This window comes from Hyaena hyaena, unplaced genomic scaffold (assembly GCF_003009895.1).
Source record: "Hyaena hyaena isolate Hyena2069 unplaced genomic scaffold, ASM300989v1 scaffold_487, whole genome shotgun sequence".
Lineage (NCBI taxonomy): Eukaryota > Metazoa > Chordata > Mammalia > Carnivora > Hyaenidae > Hyaena > Hyaena hyaena.
The window spans coordinates 1,115,381-1,140,781 of NW_024081118.1; the positions used below are offsets into that span (position 1 = coordinate 1,115,381).

At 41.3% G+C, this 25,401-nt stretch overlaps 2 long non-coding RNA genes across 3 annotated transcripts; both read right to left on the bottom strand.

The window, feature by feature from the left end:
* Positions 1-4,647: 4,647 nt before the first annotated feature.
* Positions 4,648-10,626, bottom strand: LOC120246760. The gene is made up of 3 exons (XR_005532133.1): positions 10,537-10,626; positions 4,974-5,059; positions 4,648-4,836 (listed from the first exon to the last, which is right to left on the bottom strand). It is a non-coding gene; the product is annotated as an uncharacterized LOC120246760 (long non-coding RNA).
* Positions 10,627-10,876: 250 nt separating this feature from the next.
* On the bottom strand, positions 10,877-24,796 carry LOC120246759. 2 transcript variants are annotated; one of them, XR_005532132.1, is made up of 6 exons: positions 24,686-24,796; positions 24,352-24,466; positions 21,281-21,442; positions 21,060-21,152; positions 12,307-12,414; positions 10,877-11,864 (listed from the first exon to the last, which is right to left on the bottom strand). It is a non-coding gene; the product is annotated as an uncharacterized LOC120246759 (long non-coding RNA). The 2 variants fall into 2 exon arrangements; XR_005532131.1 differs by having other exon boundaries at positions 24,352-24,469.
* Between the last annotated feature and the right edge of the window lie 605 nt (positions 24,797-25,401).

Consider the following 25,401-nt stretch of genomic DNA (forward strand, 5'->3'; position numbering starts at 1 on the left):
AGATTGACCCAGGAAAATCTTTTACAAAGGCTTCTCAGAGCTCTTTTGCCTCTAGGTTGTTTGAAATGGAGATCACTCCAAGGTTCCCCTGAAAGTGTCCCTAAGTCTCTCTTTCTGAAAAACTGGATGGAGCAGGACACCCTATGAACTGAACTGTTCACTGGGATGATACTGCTGGTTGGGGGGAGGAACAGACCACTCAAGTCTGTCCCACTGTGATGGACTAGCTCGTAAAAGGTTACTGCATGGGAAAATTATGAAAATCAGGCCTGGATGATGTCTCTGTATGTGATTTTTCCCACATGTTCCTGGTTTGTACTATGAAACACAGCTATAGAGCACTAGCTCCACTAACATGGCTGAACAGAATCACAGAACAACCTGGAACTGTGACTTTTATCCAGTCCACGTGTGCCCTAAGTTGGGTCACCTGCTCTATATCACAAGCCTTGGGTGGCCTCCTTCATCTTTGGTCTCCATGACACGGAAGCTCAGTTCTTCATCATACTCTTCTACCTGTATTCTCCCACTTTTTCAAAAGTACCTTCCAAGTACTTTCTGATTTATTAGAAGTGTAACATGTTCTTTTAAAAAAAACACACACACACAAAAAAAACTAAGTGTATTTTTTAGTAAAGTTTTAGATTCACAGCAAAACTGAGTAGAAAGTACAGAGATCCCATATACCCCTGGCCATCTGTACCATGTACATAGACTCCACCCACTATCAACACCTCCATCAGATGGGTACTTTTGTCACCATTGATGAATGTATGATGACACATCATTATCATCCAGAGTCTATACTTTACACAAAGGTTCCCACTCAACATTCTGTGGTTTTTGACAAACGTATGTGACATGTATCCACCACTGTAATGTCATTGAGAACTGCTGAAAAAAATCCTTACATTCCAACCTATTCATCTCACCCTTACCTCTGGGAGATGCTGATATTTTTACTGTTTCTATAGTTTTCCCTTTTCAGGATGTCATGTAGTTGGAAACATGTCTTTTATCTACTAATATTTTTTCTTCTTGTTTTTAGTGTTCTGTTTAGAACAGTCTAGTCATGAAGTTCCCTAGGCTTCAAAGGGTCTTTCCCAACTCTGTTTCTCTAAGACATACTGTTATGTGCAACTTTGTAAAATGAGTGATTGTTTAAGATGGACATATTGAGTTTTTTATAGCACCTTAATTGAGTGTGAGCCATTATAAATTTGAGGGTCTCAGTGTTATAAGAGTTTGCCTACTGTAGCTTATACAGATCCTTCACTAAAATCACTTTTGCCCAAAGGACGAGGGCATTGTGAAACAGTACTGTTAGAATCAATGCAGCATATAAGGTAAATTCCTTCTATCCTACTTGAGGATATCCTATTCTTGAGGGTTTTTATCAAGAAAGAATGCTGTATTTTGTCAAATAATTTTTCTTTTATTATGTTTGTTTATTTTCAGAGAGAACAAGCAAAGGACGGGCTGAGAAAGACAGGGAGAGAGAATCCCAAGAAGGCTCTACCCTCAGCACAGAGCGTGACAGGGCTCGATCCCATGACCTCTAGATCATGACCTGAACCGAAACCAATAGTCGAAGGATACTTAACCCACTGAGCCTCCCAGGCACCCCTGCCAAATCCTTTTTCTGCATCTACTGAGAGGATCATATGGATCTTATCCTTTCTTTTATTAATGTGATGTATCGCATTGATTGATTTGCAGATATTGAACCACCCCGTAGCCCAGGAATAAATCCCACATGACCGTGGTAATTCTTCTAATGTACTGTTGGATTTGATTTATTAGTATTTTCTTGAGAATTTTTATATCCGTGTTCATTAGGAATATTGGCCTGTAATTCTTTTTAGTGAGGTCTTTGTGTAGTTTTAGAATCAAGTTAGTGCTGGCCTCATAAAATGAGTTTAGAAGTTTTCCTTCCATTTCTATTTTTTGGAACAGTTTCAGAAGAATAGGTGTTAACTCTTCTTTAAATGTTTGGTAGAATTCCCCTGGAAAGTCATCTGGCCCTGGACTCTTGTTTGTTGGGAAATTTTTGATTACTGATTAGATTTCTTTACTGGTTATGGGTCTGTTCAAATTTTCCCTTTCTTCCTGTTTCAGTTTTGGTAGTTTATACATTTCTAGGAATTTATACATCTCTTCCAGATTGTCCATTTTATTGGCATATAATTGCTCATAATATTCTCTTATTGTCATTTGTATTCTGTGGTGTTGGTTGTGATCTCTCCTCTTTTATTCTTGATTTTATTTCTTTGGGTCCTTTCTCTTTCCTTTTTGATAAGTCTGGTTAAGGGTTTATCAATTTTGTTAGTTCTTTCAAAGAACCAGCCCCTAATTTCCTTGATCTGTTCTTTTTTTAAAAATTTCTGTATTATTTATTTGTGCTCTAGTCTTTATTATTTCCCTTCTTCTGATAGTTTTGGGCTTTATTTGCTGTTCTTCTTCCAGCTCCTGTAAGTGTAAGATTACATCGTATGTTTGGGACTTTTCTTGCTTCTTGAGTAAGTCCTGCATTGTTATACACTTCCCTCTTAGGACTGCCCTTGCCACATCCAATAGGTTTTAAACTGTTGTGTTTTCATTTTCATTTGCTTCCATGTATTGTTTATTTCTTCTTTAAATTTCTGGTTAACCCACTCATTCTTTAGTAGGATGTTCTCTAACCTCCATGTATTTGTGGTCTTTCCAAATTTTTTCTTGTGGCTGACTTTAAGCTTTGTAGTGTTGTGGTCTGAAAATATGCAAGGTTATGATCTCAATCTTTTTGTACTGGTTGAGGCCTGATTTGTCACCCAATATGTGATCCATTCTGGCCACATACAAAAGATGCACAACTAATATCATCCTCAGTGGGGAAAAACTGAGAGCTTTACCCTTAAGATTGGGAACATGACAGGGATGTCCACTCTTACCACTGTTGTTCAACATAGGACCGAAAGTCCTTGCCTCAGCAATCAGACAACAAAGAGAAATTAAAAGGCATCCAAATTGGCAAGAAAGAAGTCAAATTTTTACTCTTTGCAGATGACAGGATACTCTATGGAGAAAACCTGAGAAGACTCCACCAAAAAACTACTGGATCTGATACATGAACTTAGCAAATTTGCAGGATATAAAACCAATGTACAGAAATCTGTTGCATTTCTATACAGCAATAACAAAGCAGCAGAAAGAGAAATCAAGGAACCCATCTCATTTATAATTGCACCAAAACCAATAAGATATCTATGAGTAAACCTAACAAAAGAGGTAAAAAATCTATATTCTGAAAATGATAGAACACTTATGAAAGAAATCGAAGAAGGTAAAAGAAATGGAAAAATATTCCATGTTCCTGGATAGGAAGAATATTTATTGTTACCAGAAAAGACCTCAATAGCAATGTAATTTTGAAAAAGAAAACCAAAGCTGGAGGGATCCCAATCCCAGACTTCAGGATGTATTATGAAGCTGTAATCATCAAGACAATATGGTACTGGCACAAAAACAGACACAAAGATCAGTGGAACAGAAGAGAAAACCCAGAAATGGACCCACAAACATATGGCCAACTAATCTTTGACAAAGCAGGAAAGAATATCCAATGGGAAAAAGATAGTCTCTTCAGCTAATAGTGTTAGAAAAACTGGATGGCAACATGCAGAGAATGAAACTGGACCACTTTCTTACACCATACACAAAAACAAACTCAAAATGGATGAAAGTCCTAAATGTGAGACAGGAAGCCATCAAAATCCTAGTGACTGCAGCAAGCTCTTTGACCTTGGCCGTAGCAACTTCTTACTAGACAGGGACATAAAAGCAAAAATCAACTATTGGAACTTTGTCAAGATAAATGCTTCTGCACAGCCAAGAAAACAATCAACAAAACTAAAAGGCAACTTATTGAATGGGAGAAGATATTCGAAAATGACATATTGGATAAAAGACTAGCATCCAGAATCTATAAATAACTTATCGAACTCAATACCTTCAAAATAAATAATATAGTAAAGAAATGACCAGGAGACACGAATAGACACTTTTCCAGAGAAGGCATCCAGATGGCCGACAGACACACGAAAAGAGGTTCCGCATCATCAGGGAGATACACAATCCAAACCACAATGAGATACCACCTCACACCTCTCAGAATGACTAAAATGAACAACTCAGGAAACAACAAGTGTTGGTGAGGATGTAGGGAAAGGAGAACCATCTTGCACTGTTGGTGGGAATGCAGACTGCTGCAGCCACTCGGAAAACAGTATGGAGGTTCCTCAAAAAGTTCAAAGTAGAACTACCCTAAGACCTAGTGATTGCACTACTAGATATTTATCCAAAGAATACAAAATAGCGCTTTGAAGGGGCACATGCACCTCAGTGTTTATAATGGCACTATCCACAATAGCCAAGTGTTGGTAAATGAAAAGAGCTCAAATCTCCATCAACTGATGAATGGATAAGGAAGATGTGGTGTATATGTACACAATGGAATATTAGTGATCAAAAAGAATAAAATCTTGCTTTTTGCAGTGACATGTATGGAACTAGATGGTATTATGATAAGCAAAATAAGTCAGCCAGAGGAAGACAAATACTATATGATTTTACTCATATGTGGGATTTAAGGAACAAAACAGATGAACATATGGGAAGGGGAGGGAGACAGAAAGGGAAACATACCACAGGAGACTCTTAATGATGGAGAACAAGCCGAGGATTAATGGAGGGAGGAGGGCAGGGGATGGGGTAGATGGGGGATGGGCATTGAGGAGGGCACCTGTTGGGTTGAGCGCTGGGTTTCATATCTAACCGATGAACCAATGAATTCTACTTCTGAAACCAATACATTCTATATGTTAGCTAACTTGAATTTAAGTAAAATCTTCAAAGAAAAACAAACAAAAAGAAGCAGCAGTGTAGCTTAGTAGTTGTGCGGGCTTGAGCAAGTGTCTAAATCTTAATCACCTTACCTATCAACCAGGTGTCATCGGTTGTTGTGAGTACGCAACAGAACGGGCCGTGTGACAGACTTAGCTCAGTACATGCTCACATGGTCCTGCAAACATTTAATTGCAGTTTTCATCACTGGCTTTGTTATCAGGCACAGCACAATTCTGCTCTCCATACAACCTTGGGAATGTGAGTTAACCCATTAGAGCCTCAGTGTCTTCGTCTGTAAAACCTGTAACATGGGATGAATATCTTAACTCATGAAGTGAGATCACATATGCAAAACTAGTAGCATGTAGGGCGTCACCTTCAAGCAGAAAGAACGACATTCAAACGCTTTCCCAGGAACAGCAGCAATGTTTTCACTGCTTTTCAAGTTAAATCTTGTAGGTGACTGCTGGCCCTGCATTCCTATCAGAATGGCTCCAGGGGCTGCCGTGTGAGACACGAGTATGTCTGTAATCAGTAGCAGACTCGCTAAGCCTAAGAAAAAGAAATTTCCAAACTGCAGTCCTTGGCTCTAATTTAGCCAGGGACATATCCACAGCAGAAACTCTACGTTGGTAAAAATTTTATTAAAATTCTTTCCGAGTTTCATTGTATTCAATTTAAAGAAGGGAGATAAGACAAATGACATACATCAAAATAAATCCCAGAATTTGAGAATGAAGCAATAAAAATAAAGAAACTGGAAGAAATAATATGTGAATATTTGTCAGTTACTGGGCTGCAGAGAGACTTTAGGAGTATAATATTATAGAAGGGAACCATAAAATGACAGCTTTATAAATATGACTTCGGGAAAATTTTGAACTTCCGTACAAATGTTTAATTCCTCCACTCTTCACTCTAAAATGGCAAACAACTAAGTAGTAAAACTATGGGAGGTGTGTGTGTGTGTGTGTGTGTGTGTGTATAATTACATATATATTATATTAATAAGGTTAGGGGTCTTATTCTGTTGCAATATTCTCTACAATGAAAAGAGAAACATCCAAAAAGAAAGAAGATGCTATGAACTGAATATATTTGTTTCCTAAAAATTCCTTTGCTGAGATCCTAAACTCCAGTGTGGTGGTATTAGAGGCGGGGCCTTCGGGACGTGCTCACAGAGCCCTCATCATGGCAGCAATGCCCTTTTATAAAGGAGCTGACAGACTGCCCTCTCAGTCCGCCTGACCTGCGTGGACAGGGTGAGAAGGTGGCTATGCATGAACCGGGAAAGGACCCTCATCAGATGCGGAGTCTGCCGGTGCCCGGATCTGGGACTCCCCAGACTCCAGGACTGTGGGAAATAAGTCTCTGGTGCTAACAAGCCACCCAGACTGGGTTATTTCTAGCATAGCAGCCCGGACTAAGACAAATGGGTAAATGGCAAATTCAGATAATTCTCTGGAAGAATACTAAGTAAGCAACTAGCGTATGCTAGACAGGGTTCTAGGTGGTAGGAATTCATACCAGAAGGGAAGAGATAGCGACACTTCACTCAGGAAGCTTCTAATCTAAGGGGAAGGTGGACAGTAAAAAAGTACACAGGAGGCAGTTACACAAATAAACAGCATGATTTTAGGTGGCAAAAGAATGGTAGACAAAAGCAGGGGAGCAGGTAGAGAATGGCAGGGGGGAGACACTATCCGGGACCACAGGCACACGGAAAGCTCTGAGAAGGTGACACTGGAGCCACACAGATGGAGGAAGAGAGTGAGCTTGGAGAACTGGAGACAGCGATGCCCTGAGGGCAGAGGAAACCAACAGTGCTGTCGGGGTCTCTGAGAGAGAAATGACCTGTGCCCGATGTAACAGCTGCGAAGTGCATGTGGCTGGAACCGAGTAAGACAGGAAAGGTGGCTGGAAAGAAAGAGGGTCCAGCTCCTGTGGACAAATATTTGTAACATCTGACCAGTAATTCCAATTCCAGAAATGTATGTTGTTGATGAAATCATTGCACATATATATGCACACATTCATATGTTATAATTCAAAACAATGCAATATTGAAAACAAACCAGTGTATCACCACAGAGGTTATTGTGTTAGTGTGGTTAGGACACTAACATGGGAATTCATGCAGAAGTAAAATATATGTTCATACTACTTAATGAAATTAAATACTAAGGATAATATATTGAAGGGAGAAAAGCAGTATGCAAAAGAAAAAATGGCCTTAATTTTAGTGAGAAAACAAAGAAAAGAAGCAAGGAAGCAGGAACATTGAGAAGTAAGTAGTGAATATCACTGTGTTGAAAAATTCTATGTGATTTCGATCTTCCTCTTTATATGCCCTGTGTTTTCCATTTTGTCCTGCACCAAAGTGTCACTCTTATACAGTCAAAGGTTATTAAGAAAAGTAAGCTTGCCTGAAAAACGTCTTGCTCTTTATGAAGTGGTTTCTGATGGGTCATCCCCAGAGTAAACTGTATGTACACCTTCTTTGGCTATAGACAGAACTAAGGCAAGGGAAACAGAGTTCTCTGGATGTATTTTTGAAAAGAACCATCACAGAGAGATGGGATGTTAGGGAAAGGACAGAGAGATCGTTAAAAGACTTTGTTTTGAATATGATGAGACCGAGAAGAGACATAGAAAACCTTCCACGAACCCAACAAGGAGTTAATGGCAGCAGTGAGACTAAGGCCTCCATCTATTTTTTTCCCCAAGATTTTATTTAAATTCTAGTGTACATATAGTGTAGTATTGGTTGCAGGAGTAGAATTTAGTGATTCATCACTTACACCTAACCTCCATCTCTGAATTCTCGGTCCATTTTCCTATATCCCAGAACCCCTCCTCGAGCCTAACAGTAGCATTTCCAATGTCTGGGCAACAGAGATACATCAGAAGAAGGAACAAATGCCTGGGGGGAACCTCTAACGTGTAGGGAAAAAATCTACCCCTAGTGAGAGAGAAAGCTTCAGTTGGCAATGTAACCATCTGTGGATAGAATCAAGCACATAGAAGAAAGGAAGCAATAACTGAGGCTTAAGATACAGTGAGCTGGCTACTAACTCTTCAGAGTATCCATTTTGAGGCCAAGTTCAGCCAGGAGAGGAATTTCCAGCATAGCTGGTAACCATCCATCCTTTATGAGAAGAAGAGGGGGTGACGGAGAGCCTAGAGTGTGGGTAGAGGTCAGAGTGGATGCCCAGAGGCAGTCAGCAGGAGAAATCTATCTGTAAGGACACTACACCTCTCATTTCCCTGTGGTTCTGTATATTTGAATTCCTGCACAACAGTAGGTTGCTCTTAGCTTAGACCTTGAGACTCTTCAGATTGGTAGCTCACCATAGTTATTTCAGCCATGACACACCTCGTAGGTATTTCCTGCACAGTTAACATGCGGGCATACACATGGTGTAGCACATATGACTATGACGCAGGATCTATAGAACAATTCAGCACTTCCAGTAGTAATGCTGAATTCCAAAAAAGCATGGGTGGCAAAGTGGAAAAATAGAAGTTACCATCTCACAGAGCTGTATATCATTCTAATTTGGTCACTTTTTAACTCTGGGTCAATGAGCTTCAGCTTCTTCATCTATTCTACCTACCAGAACTGAAACGATAAAAGGAGACAATGAATGTAAAATATAGGAGACAGTATTTGGAATATAGAAAGCACAAGATGATTATTAGAGGCTCTTGTTACACTTCTTACTTTTGATTATGGACATCACCCGTTTCCCTTCATCCCTTCCACTTTTCCCAAACATAATCAGAGTTTATTGAACCAGGAATCGACACAATGGTTCTTCGTGCTCTTGTGCAGAGGAGGACCTCTCATGGACAGCCAGTACTTGATCAGCTCCATCAGAGTTGAGATCTCCCAGGACCCTCAAGATTAGGGTAGAAACTTGCTTTGACATGTGAGCAACTGAAATTACCCATGAAGCACTAAAATGGATTTCCATAAGCCCAACATGAAATTCTATCATAGGGTTTGCAGACACTACTTGTATACCAAGTGTACGTGTGTGTGTATGTTGTGTGTGCATGTGTGCGTGTACTGCACATGTATGAAGGAAGGGGAGCTCCTTTCTGACATGCAGCTTCACTGCGTCGATGGAATAGTGAGCAATGTAATGCGGAGCTGTACTGTACTTGCTGTCTAAGTGTGCCTTGGAGGCAGACGCAAACCCACAGGAGGCCTTGCAAATTTCAATTTTCAATTCCTCCCCCACAGAGCATGAAGTGAAAAGGAAAAATGTTGCCAATTTGAGTTTTCTAATATATTTGGGGAGAAAGGATATTAAGTTTGAAAGTAAAGCAGTACATTTCTCCCCTGCGTGGCTGTAACTTAATCCTGTTCTTTGATAAACATGTAGATCGTGAGTCTGGGAGCCTGAAACTGATGAGCTTGTCTCTATATTTACAACCTACATTTGCACACGTACAGATAACTCTTTGAACTGTTCCTGGGAATCTATTACCCTACTTTAAATTTTCGTTACTCTTAGTACTGTGTATAAGAATCATTGGTAGAACTTTCTGAAGATACAAATTCCTAGTGTGCCATGAAAAATTCTAATTCAGGGACTTGCAAGTTTTTGTTTTGAGAGAGAGAGCGAGCGAGCGAGCAGGGGGAGGGGCAGAGAGAGGGAGAAAGAGAATCCCAAACAGGCTCCACACTGTCAGCACAGATCCCAACGGAGGGGCTCAAACTCACAAACCATGAGGTCATGACCTGAGCCGAAACCAAAAGTCAGATGCTCACCCGACTGAGCCACCCGGGCGCCCTGGGACCTGCATGTTTTAACGAACATCTCAGGTGATTCTGGTGCTGACGGTCAGCACTACTCTGCCTTGAAGAACTGCTACAGCTTTACTGTTCTTTCTGGTTAATTTCTTCTAATGAGGCCTTCCCACCACTGTTTTCCACAGGGGAACATACACATTTTCCTTCAATTTGTAAAAAACGTTCTTAGATGTCTCGCTGTCTCTTTTTACTGTCCCATTACTTTTCTATTCCATATACTAGTTAGTATGAGACATCTTCACTTGGCTTGCAGAACACACATTAGCATCTTTTCCTCTCAGGGCTTTGGCCACTTCTCAGTAGTCTTTGTTGGCTCCTACTTAACTCCCCACCCTCTCCAGGTTGATACTCACAGGACTCAATCTTCGGGTATTTTCTGTTTCCCATCAAAATCACTCCCTAAGTAATCTCATCCATCTCACGGCTTGTATATCCAACTACTTCTTGGAATTATGTTCAACTCTCCCCTTTCCCTCATACCCTGCATTCAATCCACTAACAAATCCCATTGGTTCTACTTAAAAATATATTTATAATCTGTACACTGCCGACCACCCCCAGCTCCAGCACTCACCACTGATTGTCACCTGTGAGATTCAAAGCGTCCTCACTGACCTCCTTCCTCTCACACCTGCCTCCCTTTTCTCAGCCATTCTGACTTCAGCAGCCAGAATGCACTTGTTAAAATGTAAGTCAGAGCGTGTCGGTGCTCAAAACCCAAAGACTTCTTATCTCACAGAGGAAAAGCCAAGGTCCGTGTGATGCCCCCCTCAAAGCCCTTCAACGATCTGCCCCCAAGGCCACTCCTTGTCCACAGACACCCCACTTACTCCTTCTGCTCCAGCCCACTGGCCCGCTTACAAGTTCTGGGGACATGGCATGGCGGGGCGTTCTGCCACAGGGTGTTTGCAGCTGCTGGTTCCTCTGTGGAACATGCTTCCTTCAGATATGGGCCTGCTTTGCTGTCTCACTTCCTTCAGCTTTTTACTTAAAAAGTCACTTTCCCAGAAAAACCTTTCTTGGCTAATTTGTCTAAAATGTCAACAGTCCCACCCCCCACCCCCGACCATCATAAACTCTTGACACTTCTCACCAACCCCGTGCCTTGTTTTCTGCTCTTAGCTCTTATTCTAACTTGGTAGGTATTTACCAGGACCAACTACAGGTGACTGCTGGTCTTGGAGTGTTTAGTTTATTGTCATATCCCTAACAGCTAGAACAATGCCGGGCACATAGCAGATATTCTATAAATCCTGGTTGGATGACTTAACAAACAGATATTTAATTCCTTGGGCCCTGCAATCCATCCAATTTACCTCTTACATTTTCTCCTTTATATCTTCCAATCTCTTTTCCCCGGAAGTAAGCATACACCAAATGCCTTTATGTGACGCCCCCCAAAAGAGTGCTCTGCTTTCCACCCTAATATTGTTTGGACTGTTTAACTTCTTTTACTACAAAAATGGTAGTCTTTACTTTTGTGGCATCTTCCATGTGACAGGCACCAATACAATCACCCTGTAATGTAATGCTATTTTCCCCGTCCACAGATGAGCTAAGTGTTCTTTGGGTTAGCAGGCTGAGATCGTCCTCTGACTCTCCTCCATCTGCCCCCTTCCTGGGCTTTTTTCCATAAACGATGCTCTACCTTTTCATACCAATGGTATAGCACACGGCTTCACGTGCAGTCATCCGTGTTGTCTCTGAAACACTCCCGGGTCCTATTATGACGCACCATCCCCCCAAGGTGTACGTCATATATATCCGACTTTGTTGTGCCATTTAGCCATTGTGTCTCATCACTTAACCTACGTGTGCACGTCTCCTAAAGCTTTTCTAATGGAAAGAGGACTTGATCTCTGCAGTTGTTACGTCATTTGTCTCCAGAAATCTCCCTCTTTCTCTCACCCTGCAGAGTTCCCTTCCCTCAGGTCTGTCAACAGTTCAACCTCAAATTCCAACCCCGCTTTTTAAAATGTGCCCTGCAAGGCACTGTTTGCCAATGTCAGCAGAAAATCTGGACAACTCATTGTTTCCAAATGGAATTACTGGCACGTCAATCTGGCAAAGTCCTGTGTGCAGTGAGAAGGCAGCAGCGAATCGATGCCAAGCGTCTCCCCTTAAACGTTTGTTGGGCAGATGCATCCACAGGAATGACCTAACAAAGACAAAATGGTGAGGTGATGCGAATTTTGGAGGACAAGGACGTCTGCGTCTCTATGATGATACCTCATCCCACTTTTAATCATAAAGACTAAAGATCAGCCACCTGATGTTAGTGGGAAAAAAAACTGCCAGAAAAAGTGAGAAAATCAGGATAACTTAATATTTTACAAATCCATCATATTCTTCCTGCTGAGATTAACCTAATTCAGACACTGCTCATGAACACGGTAGCATCTCCACAGACATGAACGTTTGAATGCTCATGTTTTGCAGCCTAAATGCCTTTCCTCCTCCATAATTCACCGACAGCCTGAGGAGGCTCGGCTGTTTAAATCCCTATTTTCTTTAGAGCAAGCCTGAGTTGCTCAGTGTTACCTGTGCATTTTTATTAGAGAAGTGGGGAGGGCGAAACACTAGATTATGACGGCACTTACATTAATTCATTACATTTCCTAGAGATGAAGATGGATTTTATAGTCCTACTGCACTGAGGCGTAACTCCCTGAATATACGGTGGGGTTTTCATTTTTAATAACTCCTCGCTGAAAGGAAAAGGTTAAAGTTGCTGATTTATAAAAGAGGAATATAAGTACAATAAATAAAATAGACTATATGTATTTTTGAGATCATAGCTTTCCTACTATCGCATTTCAAATCTACCGAAGTGTAACACAACCGGCAGTCAAGACGATGAGGAAGAATGACAAAAAGAAAAATCTGGAAGCAGCTCCGGTCACTTAATGCTTTGGTGTAGACAAAAGTCTCATCGCAGATTTTAGAAAGGAAACACATGCATCAGATTTTCAGCCAAAAGCTTATCAAATAATTGCAGATTCATGTGGCAGGAAATCTTTGACACACTTTTTGGTCACCTTTATTGTTTCCACCATTATCCCTATCATGTGTCAGCCAGCACATTGGGGGAAAATCTACTGGGCTGTAAATAATTTATGCAAAGTATTGCCATTGTAGCCATTGTATAGACATCTTTCAATTTGATCAGTTCTCTCTGAGTTCCTAAAAATGGTCAGTCTGATCACAGGTCTATCTGAAAGTAAAAGTTATTTAGTAAAACATTATTGAATTCTTTTGAGAAATTTGATGGCAAGACGGGTATTTTAAAGTTCTAGCATCCACTGGAGAATTAACATAATTAAACATAGCTAAGATAGAGTCTTAAGATGTGCCTTTATTTTGTGTCCTCTTGAGAAAGAAAAAAAAAGCTGTCAATTAAACTACTAATTAAACTAATCAATGCTTTGTTATCTTTAGAAATGTTATGCTTATTCAAAGAACGCTTTCATGCATAATTTTCATACATAACTTATTCATACATAATTTTAAAAATTACTTCTGTGCATAAATAAAAGTACGTCAGTTTAAGTATCCCTGAAGCTTGTTGCAATTCAGCATCTAACTCTCCTGAATAATTTTTTGGTTGAGAAAGATGTAACTGTGTTTTTCTATATAATGTTATTTTCTGAGTCATCGAGAAGGTTGATAATGTAGCATGTGGTTACATCCTGCTCCACTACTGTCTTTGAATTGTTCTTCTACCCAGGAACACCATCCCATACGGTGTGATGCTTGGATGTTCTTACTTTTACCACAAGCGACAAGTGACGTCAACCGTATTACGATTGCCCTTGGCCGGAAGTGTTTGAGAGAAGCCAAGGGCTTATCCAGATTGTAGAGCTGTTTAAATGAGAAAATGAGGGGCACCTGGGTGGCTTAGTCGGTTAAGCGTCCGACTTTCGCTTAGGTCATGATCTCGCGGTTCGTGGGTTCGAGCCCCGCGTCGGGCTCCGTGCTGACTGCCAGCTCAGAGCCTGGAGCCTGTTTCAGTCTGTGACACCCTCTCTCTCTGACCCTCCCCTGCACATGCTGTCTCTCTTAAAGAAAAAAGAAAAATAAATAAATAAATAAATAAATGAGAAAATGAAATGCATCTTAGAATTCCTGGTATGTGGCATACTGTTTGCCAAGTATGCCAAGTAGTTTTGTCTTTCGTACCCAGGACAATTTTATGCAGAAACTTATTTTTACAAGTATTCTCCAATGTCTTCTGTTTTAGGGACTCAGTGTTTTCACCTCCGTCACCTTTCTGGTAGTCTTGTTAAATATCAAGTTTAGTTATCAGTGTCCGTCCTCAAATATTGATCACAGAATTGAATTTAAAGGTGAGTCCAAGTTGGATTTCCTTGTAATTCATTATTATATGCTGGGGAAATGCTGGATTCAGCAAACTTAAACTGGATACTTTTTGCTACAACTTTCTCAGAGGCTATAATATATTGATGTATATTGTGATTGTCTCAGACTGGCAAGTTATGTAGCATTTCTGAAAATTGTTTGATTATAGAACATTTTTAATAGAATATGTTATAAACTGTGTGCTTTAAGGACATTATTATAGTTATTTAATATTCTTTGTAGGGTTTCTTTGTAGTGTCTTATCTTTGCTTGGCAGAACTCTAAATTACTAAAAATCTAAGGTTGAGTATGATTTTAATACAGATAATTCCATGTTTATCCAGTATTATCAAAATTTGTGATGGTCATAATGTAAATTTTAGGTAATAGAATTTTATTTATTCACAATATCATTTGCCTTCTATCATACAGTGTGGTTACACAATTCTATCACATATGTGTGTTTTGTAAACTGACCTATTATGGCCAAGAAGCAAATGGTGGGCTTATTGGGTAAATATGACCCATTTTTACCCAATATAATAGGTTAAGGTAGATGAAAGCTAAATGTTCTTCCTCCCTATAACTTTCCCACCCAGTTTCTTTTTTTAAATTTTTAATGTTTTATTTATTTTTGAGAGAGAGATAGAGACAGCGTGAGCAGGGGAGAGTCAGAGAGAGAGGGAGACACAGAATCCGAAACAGGCTCCAGGCTCTGAGCTCTCAGCACAGAGCCCAACATGGGGCTCCAACTCATGACCTAAGAGATCATGACCATGAGCCAGAGTTGGATGCTCAATCGACTGAGTCATCCACGCGCCCCTTTCCCACCCCAGTTTCTATATTTCAACGGAATGCCACACAGATAAATGTTATTAGGAACAAGTACAAAACTAATAGCCAGTTCTTACAGCTTCTCTGGGGACAGTCTAGTTCTGCTTAGATACTCCACTAAAGATACTCCACTTGTATGAGGTCATACAAGCAGACCTCAGAGCAAGTCTGCTTAGATACTCCACTAAAAATCTAAGGTTGAGTATGATTTTAATACAGATAATTCCATGTTGTATGGACAGACTTGCTCTGAGGTCAACACGGTGGCGTCCTGGAAGTAGGACTCGTTGGCCTTGTGACTCGTTCAGGAGACAAGGGACCTGTGCAGCGGGAGAGTGTAGGTCCAGTGCGGTCTGGTCAGGACTGTGCTCTGCACCAAAGACATTCACCCGCCGACTTGCTCAGTTCTTACACCTCACTCATTTCAGAAGGGAGTCTCACCAACTTTTCCTGCCAATAAGATCATATTCATTTCCAAATGAAAATTAATTTCTAGTATTGTTTATACAAATTAGCAAAATCCTCGTGTGTGTATTTAGACAAAGATGTGTGAGCACTAAGTATTTAAATTCTGCAATGCTGATTTCTGACAAAATTTGTTTGTACAAATGCTAACCAACTATTGCTTTGGTTTAAATTGGAGTTAACTTGTATGCAAATACATACATGTCACAATACTAATATCTGATTTTTTTTTTGAGAGAGAGAGACAGAGAGAGATAGGAGAATACCAAGTAGGCTCCATGCCCAGCATGGAGTCCAGAGCAGGGCTCCATCCCATGACCCTGGGATCATGACTTGAGCCGAAATCGGGTCACATGCTCAACATACTGAGTCCCCCCGGCACCTGTGGTATCTAATCCTTAAAAGTAAATCTCCATTATGTTGACAAGGTAAAACTTTAGCATACAAACAAAATACAGTCAATGGAATTCAAATGTATTTATAGTAATTTAGTACCATTATTATATGTTTCAATTAATGGAACATCCCTTTGATATCTATGAGCTCCAAAGAGACGTATTGGGGGTATTTACCAGTAGAGTAAATAACCACAGACCCCGTACTGCAGTTCAGGCTCTTCCTGTACACATTTTTAAAGCCCTCTCTTACTCTCAATTGTGCCATATTATTATTCTTGACGGTCCGGCCTCCAGTTTGCTACTTAATAGAGAAGCCTCATATTTTACCTGACTAAAATTATGCACAAAGACCAAACCAGCTCTGACTTAAGGCCCAAGGTCTTCTGACAGACTTTCTAGAATGATCTCTGAAACACCTAGTTTGGCTGTTCAGAGACTGCCCCTCAGTTTTATTCTAGTGCCTTAAGTTGCTGAACAAGTATTTTCAAAACAACATGAAAAATAAGTTATACCAGATTTTATTGGCCTTAATGGTTTCATATTTTCTGCAGTTCTGTTTGGCTTCAAAAGGGAATTCAACAACTTTCCAGGCTTGGTAAAATTAGTATTGCACCAGAAAAACAATGACATCAACTTTAATGCATTAGGGAAAAATATACGTGTGGTCATCGCACTATTCAAGATGTCGGTCAGATGAAGATAATTAATTTGCATACTTTTTATTCTCAGTAGAAGACTGTCCTGCAGATGCCTTCGGGCTGTATTCAGAATGCTGGTGTGCTTTGTGGCGGTCTAGACAACACTGCTAATAACAAAGAACATTTGAAAAGGACCTGAAATAGAAGTAGTAAAAATCCCCAGCTGTGCTGAATATGATAGGGCTGTTGTCCAAAAACGAAATACTGTTGGGGCAGAGCTAACTATAAAAGTACAATATCCTAGAGTTGGGAAAAGGCTTTCAAGGCACTTCCAAACTTCTTCTTAGTGAAATAAGTTCATTTTTAATGCTCCTGTTTACACAGTCCCCATGATAATGCTTTTAGCAATTAAAACAAAACACAACAACAACTTCTTTCTTCAGGTACAATTCAGTCTCTGGTTAAACAAGTCAATTTAGGTTTTTTGTGCTTTTTAAACAGGGTAATAGTGGGAATGTACCTCCTAACCAATCCCCTCCCATGATTTACAGAGGAGGCGGGGTTTATTTACTCTTCCGTATAACAGGTCTTCAAGTGCTTACAGATTATCTCTGAGTCTCTCTGCAACCTTCACCCCTGCCACAGATCTCTCACTCCCACGCTTTCATCTTCCTAATCATTAGGGCACTGGCTCTGCGCAGACACTCCACTGTTGCTGCAGCTTCATCAGTATGCACATTAGTGTTTCTGCTTTGCGTGTGGCGCCCGAGCAGATTTGAAAGCCAAGATACTTAAGGAACTATAAACTGGACAATATTTTTTTGCCTTTGTTCCCTTGAAATGACCTGCTGCTTTGGCATCGTGTCCCACATCCTTTCTATATTCAGTTTTTATTGTGTTTCACTTTGTGCAGCCCATTCTGAGATCGCATCTCATTGATTGTCCCAGTCCCCAAGGCTGCTGCTTCCTTCCAAGCTTCCTGAGAGGTCTGCAGTTTCAGTCCGGCCAACTCTAAAACACAAATGGTCAGCAAACAGCTTGAGTTGGTGCTGACTGTTCATAGCTTTGACAGCAGCCTATGCTCAGCCATAAAAACTATAATCGCGAAACACATGTCATGACCTTGCAAAGACGCCACATTATATGAAACCTTAGGGTCACTCCAGGATTCTTTAATTAGTTAATCGGAAATAATCAGAAAATGTATTTGTAAGATTATGTTGATGAGACAGGCAAATATTGTCCATACTTTGTCAAAACAGCCTCACTTTGGTAGATGTTTAAAAATTTCAAATGAGGGACACTTCCTATCTTTAATCAGGAAACAAATTGCTTGTGCCCTTAAAAGAAAAAAAAATGTAAGAGAAAAGTTAGGGCTAGTGTCTAATGCTGTGATTTATTTCTATCACAAGTCAGATTATTAAAAGTAAACTGTATTGGGGCACCTGGGGAGCTCAGTTGGTTGAGGGTGTCTCTCTCGGTTTTGGCTCAGGTTATGATCTCACAGTTCGTGAGTTTGAGCCTCACATTGCACTCTGCACTGACCATGGGGAGCCTGCTTGGGATTCTCACTCTCCCTCTGTCTCGGCCTCTGCCCTGCTCATGCTCTCTCTCTCAAAATAAATAAATAATCATTTTTTAAAAAATAGACTGTATCAGCGATTTTGTGCAACACTTTTGATACTTATTTCTTTTCCACAGTGCAGCGTTATTTGCTTTAGTAGAAAAAACGTAGAGAGAGAAGTCAGAAAGATAACTGAGATTCTAGAACACAAAAGATGGCCTTGGTCTCAACCCCTCAAGAGCAACTCCTTGAATGTAGAAAATTTACACATCAGAAGCATTAAATTAGTTGGCTAGAAAAAAAGAATCTGGTCATGAATAAGGATTAAACGCACAATTTTTAAAGATTGTCATGAATAAATTCAAAATGGGCCCAAATGAAAAGAACAACTGTATAATATGGAATTCCAAGGGGCATAAATATAAGAAAATATTTTCTTGATTGAAATACAATTCTCACTCAAGGAAAGGGGCACTGAAGACCTGCCAATTTCTTGATCGAGAAATGGCAAGAGAGGAGGGGTCCAAGTATGACAGTTCAGTGGATATAAGCCAATCTTATAAAGATAAAAGGCAAGCATTCCAAAGGAGATTGGCAGACATCCCAGATCAATTAAGGAAGGAATCCTGCAGTACCTGCAACATATTCATCTTTGAAAGCTTACATTTAGATAATGGGGCACAAGAATGGATAAATGGAAATAAAACATACAACTAAACTGAAGGAAAATTACAGATGTAGCGATTCTTTTCCATGATAGACTCCTAACTCAATGACTCATTCCATTAAGCGGAATCACTGGGTAATTCAATGAAATAAAAGAAAACCAATGTTTGACAAGACTGACTGCCTGACTGACGGACTGAATTTGTTAGCTGTCACAAAGTCACAACACACCCAGTTCTTAAAGACCAGATCTGGAAGTTGGCGCTCAGACTATGCCAGCTGGGTAAATGGTATGTGACATTGCTACATAGGAATCTAGACTCCCTGTGGTGACTGTACGTATACATTACATACAGAGTAAAGGAGTTTAGTATAAATAGAACACGCCTGGGCTGGTGACTGAATTGCCATGTACTGTCATTGTCTTCAAGTTAGGGCCAGAAAGTAGAAATAGGCTCGGATTTGAGTGTACCAAGTAGGTAACAGTTGTCCTATACATTTAGCATATGCCACTGGAATTATAATTTTATTTTTAATTAACATTTTTTGTTTATTTATTTGAGAGAGAGAGAGAGAGAGAACAGAGTGTGAATGGGGGAGGGGCACAGAGAGGGAGACACAGAATCGGAAACAGACTCCAGGCTCCGAGCTGTCAGCACAGCGCCTGACTCGGGGCTGGAACTCGTGAACTGTGAGATCATGACCTGAGCCGGTGTTGGATGCTTAACCGACTGAGCCACTCAGGCACTCCGCAGTGATAATTTTAAAGCACTTAAGCGGAAAGAACTCAGTACTGTGGCTTGTTGAGAAAGAATAATGCTCGGAGCTTGGGGTCCCTCGCTAATGATTGGAAAGACGAATAAATTCATGCTGTTTTTAAAGTAAATCATTAAGTTTCAGTCTTCCTAAGAGACATATTTTCAGAGTCATTTCCTCCCTCTTTAAACACAGATAATGTGAAACTTTTAAGAAAATGTGCTTTCATGAAACGATGCTCAGCATCCCTCCTCATCAGGGAAATAGAAATCAAAACCACACTGAGATACCACCTCATGCCGGTCAGAGTGGCTAAAATGAGCAAATTAGAGGACTCTAGATGCTGGCGAGGATGTGGAGAAACGGGCACCCTCCTCCACTGTTGGTGGGAATGTAAACGGGTGCAGCCCCTCTGGAAAAGAGTGTGGAGGTTCCTCAAAAAATGAACAATAGAACTCCCCTAGGACCCAGCAATTGTCCTAGGGGACCCTCTAGGACCCTGCTAGGAATTGACCTAAGGGATACAGGAGTGCTGATGCATAGGGGCACATGGACCCCAATGTTCATAGCAGCACTCTCAACAATAGCCAAATCATGGAAAGAGCCTAAGTGTTCATCAACGGAGGAACAGCTCAAGAAGATGTGGTTTATCTATACCATGGAATACTCCATGGCAATGAGAAAGAATGAAATCTGGCCATGTGTAGCAACGTGGATGGACCTTGAGGGTGCTATGCTGAGCGAAATAAGTCAGGCAGAGAAGGACAGATACCATATGTTTGCACGCATAGGAGGATTAGGAGGAACTTAATGGAGGACCGTTGGTGAGAAGAAAGGGAAAATAGTTGGGGAGAGGGAGGGAGACAAACCATGAGAGACTCTTGAATGCTGAGAACAAACTGAGGGCTGATGGGGGAGGGGAGAGGGGGGAGATGGGCATGGAGGAGGGCACTTGTGGGGATGAGCACTGGGTGCTATATGGAAACCAACTTGACAATAAACTATTAAAAAAAAGTGCTTTAAAAGTCCTTGCACAATATTCTACTATTAATAATAAGGAGGATCAAAGGATAAATATGATACATGTAGCAGATGAGTCAGTTAAAGATACTACAGAGTTTAACAACAAGAGGAACACTTAGTTGTTAAAAGACAGGCATTGAATGGGTTAAAAAACGATGTGCTTCTTGTTGATGAGTAGACGATTTAATGGCACATTTTGCACAGACCTGATATAAAATATTCTGTAACCATGCTGGTATTCTAAGTCCTTTAAATCGTTTGGAACTATTTAGAGAATTTACCACGGCTTGTCATCTGATGAATATTTAATTTCATTTCTTGGCACCAACTATTTAAACATTATCCTTTATTCAATTACAAAAAACCCGAGTTTAATCCAGTTTTTCTGAGCCAAATCATCAGTCGAAATCATTGTGCCAACTGTCTTAAAGCAGAGTTTATTTTGTCTCTTTTCTAAATCTGTTGTGATTTTTATCAATTATAATTTTATCTCCTCCATTATTTCCACCACTAAAATGTATTCTCCTTGTCTGTATTTTTATACGTTAGAACCACCGACTTCTTGAAGAAAATAGAATTTTGAAAGCACAAGTAACTATTAAGATTGGATGATAAATGAACCTTTGTAACAGTACGCCCTCCCCCGTTACCTGGAGGGGGTACGTCCCAAGCCCCCAGAGGGTGTCTGAAGCTGCAGGTAGTACTGAAGTCTATAAGTACCAGTTTTCCCTATATGTTCATACCTATGATAAAGTTTAATTTATAAGCTAGGCACATTGAGAGATGAACAACAATAACTAGTGAACAATTAACAACAATAATACAAGTTATGGGGATGTGGCCGCCCTCTCAAATATCTTGCTGGACTCACCCTACTTGTGAGGAGGTGAGGTGAGAAGTGCCTGCCTGATGACATGATAGGAGGTGAGTGAGGGTTGCAGGCACGGTGACATAGAGCTGGGCTACTACCGACCTTCCAGAGACTCATCAGAAGGAGGGTCGTGGGCTCTGCACCTCGGCTGACCTCTGGTAACTGAAACAGCAGAAAGGGAAAACGCAGATAAGGGGGGGGGGGGGGGGGCTGGCATACACATTAGTGAATGAAATTTCAGGTACCTGCCCTTTAAAGTTTGCAGAAAACTTTTATTCTTGTATATACTCAGAATCTCCAACAACTACTCAAAATGTATTTGAGCCTGATAAAGCCACATATATAGACTGTGGTGAAAGAGAGAGAGAAAGAGACAGACACAGACACAGAGAGAAAGGGAAGGCAAGAGAGAGACAGACGGCAAAAGCTTAACAAAGAAAACAAAATAGATTTCGAAAAGAAATCTCGAAGGTCATCTAGTGTAACATTCCCACTTTATGGGGACCGATCTGCATCCTTTACAAGTTCAATACCAGTAGTCATCGGCAGAGCAGAAATCGGGATTTTATGTCAGTGTTTTGCTTTGTCTGAGATCGGTGGGTGGAGAACGAAGACTAACCCAGCAATGTCCTCTTTGAGGAGTAGACTTGGTACCATGGCTACTAACGTCAAGACAAAGGTCCTGCACTGAGTGACAAGTTAAAGGCTGTAGAAGTAAAGTTAAATAAAATACTGCAGGATAAGCCACGTGCAGAAATGAGACAAATCCCATTTCATTCCTTTTCCACTGTGGCTTGTATGAGTCAGAGAAAAAGCCAAGCATGTCTGAAAATGTAGTGGAAAAGACCGTTTCTCTGTTTTGGTTAAGTTAGGAAGAGTATATGATAAAAAACAGTGTCACATCCTAACCTATCCTTTTAGAGGATCGTTACTGCTGGAACGTGTGTTTGGGAATAATGGCACTTTGCACGCCTATTATAAATTGCTCTCATATTTAAAAACTGTTTGTGAACAGTAGAGTATCTTTTATAGTTACATGAAGGTCATTGAACAATGGATAGATATAGAATTGTTAGTTTCTATTATTATGAATAGTAATAAATATTTATAAACCTGGTTTCATTGTGTGGGTTCATGTTCTTCTAACTGGCCTATAAGCATTTACAAAAATGTAGTGTCAAACTCAATGTTTTGCTGTTAGTTTAAGATATAGGTAAAAAGTAAACTGAATCATTTTACTTTTTATCTTGATACCTGACCTTCTGCAGTCTCTCAATATATCTTTATTGAGTGCCTAGTCTGTTTACAATGACACCTCAGTTGGTATAATCAACCTAATTGCAAGAATTAATTATTAGGTAATATTGAAAACCAGATTCAGAAGAGTTGCTGAGGCACAGCTCCCTAGTTTTTTGGTTTTATCATTGATTTTGGATGTTTACTGACATGAAAGATCCAGAAAATGCACATTCCATGTGATGTCATTTACTATTCCCAGCTAAACTATCCGACATGATGAATTTACAATGCCTTTACCCAGTACACAGTATTAGTATCTTGGACAACACTACCTTCTATACTTTAAATTCAGTATCTGATACTTGTCCTAACTTAAGCCACTTGCACACTTTTTCATTTTTTCCTATATTCTCATTTCAGGAGATAGGCCTGAAATTTAATGAGCATTTTCAACTACTTTTTAAAAATGGCATAATATATTTTAATTAGCCCTGCCCCTATCTTATTGGACTCTGACTCTCTTCCTTTATTAATATACAAAATATAAAACATATAATACATTTACTTATTTATGCTCTCCATCTTCATTTAGAATGTAAGCTCTGAGGGCTTAGAGACTATCTCTCATGTTCAGTATTTTATCCCCAGGGTTTTTAGACTAGGGCATGGCAAAGGGAAAATCAGTCGCTTAATTAATACTCGTCGACTGAGTCCATGACTGAATGCAAACCCAAGTCTTATGCCTCCCCTGGGTGCCTCTTAAAGGGATATTTTGAGACAATGTGATCAGCCTTATTCTAGTGATTTTCAAACTTCTTTGATCATACGCCAAAGAAATACCTTTTATATGTTTTATATATTTGTATTTGAAACAAGATATTCATAAAACAATGTTATTATCTTCCATGGACTCTGCTAATTAAATCTCAGAGTTATTGTATTTATGGAAACAATAATTCTGGAGAACAGAGGATTTTAGAGCAGTGAAATTAGCCTGCATTATACCATACTGATGAGTACGTGTCCTTATTGGTCCAAACCCGTAGAATGTACGCCACTGAGAATGAACCATAACGTAGCCATCATGTCTACCATAGGTAACCATTATGTGTACAGTAAGGTAAGCTTCTGGTGATCGTCCGTCCGTTGTAACAAATATGCCACTCTGGTGGGCCCTGTGATGACAGCAGACGCTACCCATGCACTGCGGGAGAGCCCATATGGGATATCTTTCACTCTCCACTCAATTTTGCTTTGAACTTGAAACTTACTCGAAAAAAATAAAGTCTCAATAGAAAGAATAATAATGCTGCTCTGGAAGCTGACTTCGCACCGCACAAAGCTGCAGTTCGTAAAACAGCGTCTTAGGCAAAATGCCAAGCAGTGAATGACGGGAATCTCTGAGAGTATGGAAAGAACCCAGGTATCGTGGCCCAGTGTTGGGTGGTGTAATTGCCAAGGCTCTCTTTTCCAGAACCTTCTATCCTCCTCACCTGCTTCTAGCTTTTTCTGTGGCAATCACTCACTCTTCACACCCCAGACTTCCAGGGACTAGAAGGCCTCCCCGAGACTAGAAACTGGGACTAGAAAACCACTGAGTAGTTACATGAGTTTGCATTTGAATTCAGTTACAGAGCTATACACTAAAATTATTTCATGTAATTCTCACCAAAACCATACAACTGAAAATTGCTGCCTTCCTTTTCTAAGTAAAGACACTGAGGCTCCAGAGGTCAAGTGCTTTACTCAAAGTGACAAAGCTCACAAGTGGCAGGGCTGGACCATACCTGTTCTAAATATAGTTGGTTACCAAGGGGAGGGTAGTTCCTTACCCTGGGCAGGTAGATGCTGATGCAGAAGTTCCTAGAATCCAGAGGCAGCTGTCTAGACCTCTGAGCTTCCAGATACTGCGAGTAGGGAAGTCCTAAGGCCTGACATCCCTGCCTCCTGCTGGGGACCACGAAGGAAAAGAATGTAATGTCCTCCCAACTTCACCTTGCCAGTGCGCCCCTGCTGACCCCCATCCTGACCTCCAGCCCCTGGCTCGGTGCAGGGGCCGGGGTGGGCATACTAAAGCACCCTTGACCACGGTTGTACACTACACTCCATGGGTAGAGGCCTGTGAGCTAAGGACCTGCTCATCCCTCACCCACCCTGAGAAATAACCTTGATTCTGCTAAGGTCGCACCCACTGGAGCTCCTTAACCTTGCACAGTCTTGCTGCCTCACCAGGTGACATCCTCACTAAGTAGGATCTGATCTGGGCAAGCTGGACACTTCAACTGCAGGCCCCATCCCCAAGGCACCCCCTCAACGCCAAGGCCCCATCCCCCAGCCCAACCATCGCCCCTCCCACCGCCAACGCCCCATCCTCAAGCCCCGCCACTCCCCACCACCAAGGCTCACCCCCACTGCCAAGGTCCCATCCCCAGGCCCCCCCAACCCCCACTACCATGGCCCCAGCCCCCCAATGCCTCCCACCAGGCCCCATCCCCAAGCTCCCACTGCCAAGGTCCCATCCCCAAGGCCCCCCCACCTGCCACCAACAGGCCCCTACCCCCACAGCTAAGGCCCCAGGCCCCAGCCTCCCCACCGCCAGTCCCCCTCACCCCATCCCCAAGCCCGCCCCCCCACCCCAACCGCCAGGGCCCCATCCCCAACCCCCCCCACCAGGCCTCTTCCCCAAGCTCCCCCCCCCGCCAAGGCCACCCCCGCCAAGGCCCCATCCCCAAGCCCCCACGCCCCCCAAGCCACGAGTCCCTCCCGGCGTGCGTGGAGCAGCCGGCCCCGGGTGGGGAAGCCCCGGGCCTGGAGCCGCCCCGCCCCTCGCCGCGGCCGGGGGCAGGTGGGGACGGCCGGGTCCCCCGCGCGGGGCGGGGCGG